General features: G+C 37.1%; 1 non-coding gene across 1 annotated transcript; it reads left to right on the top strand.

Annotated features, from left to right (window-relative positions):
* The first annotated feature begins 1,332 nt into the window (after positions 1–1,332).
* Positions 1,333–1,405, top strand: trnaq-uug (transfer RNA glutamine (anticodon UUG)). The gene has a single exon. It is a non-coding gene; the product is annotated as a tRNA-Gln (tRNA).
* Positions 1,406–6,000: the final 4,595 nt, after the last annotated feature.

Raw genomic sequence — 6,000 nt, 5'->3', positions numbered from 1 at the left:
ATGCTGAAAAGAGAAGAAAAGAAGCACAACGTTTCGACTGTGGAGCCTTCTGCGCCATCATCTTTAGCGGTGATGATGTTTACATTGGAAAAACTGAGACACGCATACTGGAGGGGCTTGAACCACCAACTTTTCAGCACCACAGAGTCTGACAGTCTTTTGTGCACCCTACATTTGCAGGTTTATGGTCAAAGAAAACAATCACTTGCGCTTCTTGCAGCCGGCAATCTTTTTCCACTGACAACCAAGAAATGGATTTCATCTTTCACAAGCTGTATGGATTTCTTCAAAAACAAGTTATTCCAGAAAGGAAATGAATTCTTGCATTAAACTGAACCAAGCTGTACATGTTTGTCTGAAATGAGACATTCGGCACAACAAGACACGGAGAGAGGCACCGCTGGTATTCAGACCCAGGATCGCCTGCTTACTAGGCGGGCACTTTAAGCCACTAGGGAACAGCGCCAGCGGAGCACCGCGCTTTTACAGACACTTGGACACATCTGCGTTCGGTGTGCACTTAACCTGCTCTCTGAGCCCGTTGCCTCCGTCCCATTTAATAGCAGAACTGACGCCAAGAGAAATGATGAGAAATGGCATTTATCGGGCACTTTTCATGTCCAAGGAGCTCAATGCCCTTGACACCTCCCCAAGGCGACAGAGCATTCTTTGGCGACAACATTTTTTCTTTTGTTTTATTTCTATACTTATTGATAGAAAAAAAACGATATGTCATGTACTGTAAGGGAAATGTCTCTTTTCATGGGGAAAGCTAGCACCAGCAAATGTTGTGTTTAGAAGAATTGATTTAACATGACACGTGACCTAACATACCGGAGCAAAAGCTCACCCAGCAAGCCCTGCTTTACTTCTACAGGAGAGAAGTAGAGTCTGCAAGATGTTCAGCTGGGTAGCTATGTCAGCATTCCTCGGCTGCAAAGGAACAAGTAATAGGTTTATTGCATGCTGAAAAGAGAAGAAAGGAAACACAACGTTTCGGCCGTGAGGTCTTCTCACACCTGAAGAAGCCTCACACCTGTAAAAGGCTCCATTGTTTTCTTTTTTCTCTTTTCAACATGGAATACACCTATTGTCTGCAAGATGTGACAATTTCACGGTGTTTTGGAAGAAAACGTTTTTTCTTTGAATTCAAAATCAATCGGAATTTCAGCACGACACATCAACACTTTTTCTGTTTTAAGGAGATGATATTTTAAACCTGATAAAAATAGTAGGAAACACAAGTTTCTTGCTGTGAAAATTTAGATGGGGAGGTGTACTACTAGTAGCAGTGTAGAGCTCTCTGTGGTGGAGTGCAAGTGCATGTTCTATGGGCCAGTGGCGTAATGGATAACGCGTCTGACTTTGGATCAGAAGATTGTAGGTTCGAGTCCTGCCTGGCTCGTGAGGCTTTTAAACCTCTCAGGTTCCTCGGTAACAGGTTGCCGTCATGTATATGAACTATAGAAAAGCATCTGCCACAACCCGTAAATTAGCACGCAAGTGCGGGCTGGTGAACACAGAACTGTATGGAGATCATCTCCAGCTCCGAGCTCAATTGCAATGAAAAAACATGCAGAACAGAACTGGAGAGCAGCTGAATTTGTGCTCAGTAGGGTGGGGAGGACTCAGCATTGCTATTGTTCTAATTGGCATGAACTGCAGGGGATCTGAATCAGAACATGTCAGTTAGTTCGATCATTGCGTCAATATGTAGGCCACGTTAATACAGAATTATTACTTTGTCTGTCTCGTCTTTGTATATAGCTGAATGTCCCTGACAATTTCATGTTAGTTTTTAAGAACGACATTGGTGCTAATATATACATATATAGCATATAAGGAACACGTAAAAGTTTAGTCCATGCTGAAAAGATAAGAAAACCGCCACAACGTTTCATCTTGGAATAAATCTTTACTTGTTGTTTTGCAGCCTACCCATTCTGACCTAACTCCTCCCTTGAAATTGCCAAACAGATAAGGGTACGTAACGGCTCATGCGATGCTCAGTTGCAATTTGTCCCAAAACAAACAAGAACAGCAGCTGAGGGTTTGAGTTTGAACATGCACTGTATTAAAGCAGCTTTTATTTCCATTGATAAATGCTATATATTCCTACAGAGATTCTCCAGGTGAGTAAGCGATTCCTGTTTCTGTTTCTATTTCTGTTTCATATATATATACAGTATATATACAGTATTGTACTATTATTATATAATTCGTTACACTGTGGCTGTGTTGTGTGTGTTAAGCTGCTGTTGCACTGCAATTTCCCTCACGGGATCAATAAAGTATCTATCTATAAGAAGACATTACCAACAACGACCACAAGATGGAGATATTGTCTAGACATTACCAACAACGACCACAAGATGGAGATATTGTCCAAAGAGGCAAGAAGGGCAAAGCCGCGATAAGGTAAAATCATTTTTTGTAAGAGATTGGTGTCAGAATGCACATCCGTATCCCAAACAGAATCTCTAGTAAAATATGATCATTTGTGAAACAGGCAAATGAGTGTCTGCTACAATATGATTGCTACAGATGCAGCCATTCAAAATGTGCGGGCGATACCGCATTATTTTCCGGTACGCTGTACGCAGTCTACCGCGAGTTACCGGTAAATACCGCTAGCAAAATAATAGTATCCGGAATTTCCGCAAGGTGGAGCTAATAAAGCTCAACTTCTCATGTTTGAGCTGTAGCCATCAAAGTCTTTAATGAAGATATTACTAATAGTATTAATAATAAATGACCTTGGACAAGCTGTAAACTCAAAGTATTGCCCTGGTCCACATTATTTTTTTCACTGACCTTCTTTGTAAAAGTAACACCACAGCATTTCGCAATCACGCATTTTTTTCCAATCATGCAAAGTACAGTAATTTTTGAGAATCGATTCACCATGCCTTTCACATGCTCATAAAAGAGATTGATTTAGGAACATAAACATATTACCGTATGCAAACTGTACTGTATACAGTTTGTATATGTATATGTATATGTATATTTAATGTCTTAACTGTGCCCGTTTAAGTATTGAATATTTATATGGAATTTTACCACTGAAGGGAAATCTTAGTGCCTGAGCATAAAAAGAATAGGAGCGTAATGCAACGCGTGTGAAGGCCATAAACGATATTAATTTTGGAACATAAACATACAGTATATGGCTGGTCTCGGTACTTTAAAGAAAACATACACGAAACATGGTTTCATTATGACCAGAATCGGTCTTGAGATATTTTTAACTTGATTTACAGTATTTGAGAGGTATGTCTTGACACCGATACTACGTAAATACTCCTCACGTATATGTTTCTAGGTTTATATTATGCATTTCATACGGTCAAATTGCTTTTGAGCAACTGATAAGAAGCGCGAAACGGTATGCCCAGGGCGTTTTAGTTTTTGTTTTGTTTTAATGCAGTGCAGTGGATTGATTAGAGATATCAAGTACATACAAGTCATTTTTTAAATGTTGTAGTTCGTCTTGTAAAAATGTTACGAGTACATCATCTGTCAACAATTACACAGGTTCTGTTTCCATATTGCGGTTTTTGGTTACGTAATACTATTTTCTAATTTCACGTTGTGAATATATGATTTGGGCAAACAGAGCCGCAAAGAAGTACATTATGGGTTGTTGTTGTTTTTTTGCAGTTTTATCTAAAATAAGCGATGCTTAAACCTTTGTCTGATTCTTGTGAAACTATCCACACGACAGTTACCTAGGAGTTGACTTCAGTGATGTCACTGATGGGATGTTTCTAAAAATCCATCCTCTGTAAAACATCTTCTCTAGTTGTTCTGCATATGTATTCGCTAATGAAGCTGTGTGTTCTGAGCCTGGTTCTCTACATTTCTGTATGAACCAGCTTAGAGGGCTAAAGACAGCTTGTGTTTAAATTGAGTGTAAGGTAATTTATGCTTCTAAAGTCATGGTCAGCATTTATTATTGTACTGTGCTGTAAACTTCTTCTGTGCCTAATTACATTATTTTATAGTCGATAATGTTTCTGTAGTGCTTTTTCAGCCCTCAGCATGTGACTGCGCTGGTGGTGCTGTGGGTTAGGTTCCTGACTCCTATGGCACATGGTCTGTGGTTGAATCTCATGGAACTATGACTTTAATTTTTAACAAACATTTCTTTGAAAAAATGAAACATTTCCCTTGGTCAGAGATTAAATAAAATCTCACTCGCATCAAAACAAATTTATATTTCTAAATATCACAACATGATCGAATTTACGTCTTTTTAATAACAATGAATAGTCACCTATGCGTTACAAAATAAACATTTATATTGATTTGAATCGAGTTTTGATTTAAATCGTAAACGCGTGTTTAAAGGCGATATACTGTATAAAAGCGCTTATTCTTATGGAATGTGTTTGGCCGGGGATTCAAAAAAATTATTTTTTTTAATCGCGTATCTAAGGAAAATTGCAGTATAACTTTGTTCATGCACAAACAGTGGCATGTTACATTATAATTTGGGTGTCTCCTCTTGCCAGAAAGCTCTAAATTGGATTTTGAGTGCGGTTTTTGACTTTTTCTAAATTGCAACCCATAAATAAAGCTGATACAGTTTAGACTTACTGTATTCTAAACTGTATTACAACATCACATTGGACAATGCAACGTAAATTGCAAAAATGCACTTGGAATCTGTCCAAGCCCTACTACGAAAATTATTAAAACTGCGACACTTATCATTCATCTTTAAATAAACTTTATTTTATATAGCGTTTTAAGCGAATAGGTAATTAGATTGCTCATAAACCTAATCGCTTTTTCTACATAAACACAGCGTGATTGCTCTCTGAAAATGCTTTTTTCTTTATATTTAGGCTCAGATTTCAACTATAGATTGTATTATTATAAACTTTCTTGGAAAAATGTCTTTTATGTAAACCATGTTTGCTATTAATTCATTTAGGGCTAAAATACGTTCATTGTCTTCCAATCGAGTCGAGTTGACATTGGAAGCTTGCCACGCCCGGACTGTTACACCAACGCATTAGCATGTTGAAGCGATTTCATTGAGGAGGCCATCTACTAGTTAACACTGTACTTCCTACTTTGAAAACACCTGTGAAATTGGTTTAATTCGTCACAGCCAGCACTCCGGCAGAGAGGGGGGTTGTACTCGTTAATGTCTGATGACATACAAGTGGAAAGATTACAGATTTTAATCGTTTTTTTTCTGAACCAGGGAAAATCTGATCATGTTTCTCTATAACAATAATAAAAAACTTTATTTTAAATTATTTTACATATCCCGCTTGCACATCGCACGACTTTAATAAATCTATTCTTTATTAATACTAAATAAATAATACTAAAAATACTACAGCAAAGAGGTCACTTGATTTTTGGAATAATTCCAAATAGCACAATGATCCACTGGCATTCCTGAAGTCTGTTTAGTGCATAATCTTCCAAATACAATCACTAAGCAATTATAAGAATTATACCATCCTATTTCTTTGTGATGTCCTGTAAAAACTAAACCTATTTTTATAAGGCTTTTACTCAAAAGGTTTCCAAACACACAAAGCATTTGTGAAGTACTATAGTATTTCTAAAGGTTACTGGTACAACATCAATCATTAAAGCTTAACAATAAAGTTTAGATTGCTGACTATGGACTAACTACATTAACTAACTGCAATGCAACATTATACATTTTACAAGAATATCTGGTTGAAGTCTTGCATTTGTAGCCAATTTAATGCGAGAGAAATAAGCCAATTTAATTATTTCACAAAAAATAATGTAATATAAAATGGATGTTTTTAACTTTATTGTAGTGTTTTAGAAACTAATATGTCTTCAAAAATGGTTGTTTTTCACTCCTAGGAATGAAAGCTGTTGTTATATGATGTTTATTTTCAAATTTGGAAAAATCAAAGGATTCTAGCTTTCTCCCCTTGCAGGCATCGGACACAGAGAACCTCATGGTTTTCCTAAAAATCATTTTTTATGTTCCCTGGT

The sequence above is a fragment of the Lepisosteus oculatus genome, unplaced genomic scaffold (assembly GCF_040954835.1).
Source record: "Lepisosteus oculatus isolate fLepOcu1 unplaced genomic scaffold, fLepOcu1.hap2 HAP2_SCAFFOLD_93, whole genome shotgun sequence".
NCBI classification, from domain to species: domain Eukaryota; kingdom Metazoa; phylum Chordata; class Actinopteri; order Semionotiformes; family Lepisosteidae; genus Lepisosteus; species Lepisosteus oculatus.
The sequence above is the reverse complement of the archived record's forward strand: the minus strand, read 5'-3'. Positions and strand labels throughout refer to the sequence as shown.